The sequence below is a fragment of the Nerophis ophidion genome, linkage group LG09 (assembly GCF_033978795.1).
Source record: "Nerophis ophidion isolate RoL-2023_Sa linkage group LG09, RoL_Noph_v1.0, whole genome shotgun sequence".
Taxonomy (NCBI): Eukaryota; Metazoa; Chordata; class Actinopteri; order Syngnathiformes; family Syngnathidae; genus Nerophis; species Nerophis ophidion.
Genome location: NC_084619.1, coordinates 44,691,136 through 44,692,158, shown reverse-complemented (window position 1 = coordinate 44,692,158; position 1,023 = coordinate 44,691,136). Strand labels below are relative to the sequence as shown.

The window sequence follows — 1,023 nt, the reverse complement described above, 5'->3', positions numbered from 1 at the left end:
AATGCTGGATGACAGCAAAGACTTACTGTGGAGCAAATACGGCATCCACAAAGTGCATCCGAACATGACATGACAATCAACAATGTCCCTACAAAGAAGGATAAAAACAACTGAAATATTCTTGATTGCTAAAACAAAGTAGATGCGGGAAATATCGCTCAAAGGAAGACATGAAACTGCTACAGGAAAATATCAAAATAGGAGCGCAAGACAAGAACTAAAACACTATACACAGGAAAACAGCAAAAAAACTCAAAATAAGTCACAGCGCGATGTGACAGGTTGTGACAGTATACCTACTTTGAGACAAGAGCTATATTGATGCATGGTTGGTTATGGTTTGAATTCATATCTAACAATTGTAACAACGACTTTTTACTGTCAACTGAGTTTTGTTTTTTTAATAATTTCTGCTGATGGTGTGCCTCCGTATTTATTTAACGCAAAAAATGTGTCTTTGCTCAAAAAAGGTATATTAAAACACTGCCTTACCGTACGGCTGTATTGATTGATTGATTGATACTTTTATTAGTAGATTGCACAGTTCAGTACATATTCCTTACAATTGACCACTAAATGGCAACACCCCAATAAGTTTTTCAACTTGTTTAAGTCAATCAATTCATGGTAAAAGACTCATTCCCTGACCGGGAATCGAACCCGGGCCGCGGCGGTGAGAGCGCCGAATCCTAACCACTAGACTACCAGGGAGCTCTTGTAAGTAGTTTGCTAAGATATTGCAAAACTTAATCAACTTAATTATTTCTATACTTACTGTCACCAAATTCTGAGCAAATCAATGACTTGCAGTTCAGTAAAACATAAAAAAAAAAAGTCCTGTATGACATTCAAATGACCAAATTGCCTTTGTACCCAAATAGTGGGGTACTTTCTTAAGCAAATGTTATTTATGCAAGCAAATGATGACCGTTGATTAATCATGATTCAAGAGCGTCACAGTTCAAGAGTGTGATTTATCTAATTTAAAAAATAATCACTTGACAGCCCCTCCACACTATGAGG

At 36.7% G+C, this 1,023-nt stretch overlaps 1 non-coding gene across 1 annotated transcript; it reads right to left on the bottom strand.

Annotated features, from left to right (window-relative positions):
* Positions 1-639: 639 nt before the first annotated feature.
* On the bottom strand, positions 640-711 carry trnae-cuc (transfer RNA glutamic acid (anticodon CUC)). Its single transcript has one exon. It is a non-coding gene; the product is annotated as a tRNA-Glu (tRNA).
* Positions 712-1,023: the final 312 nt, after the last annotated feature.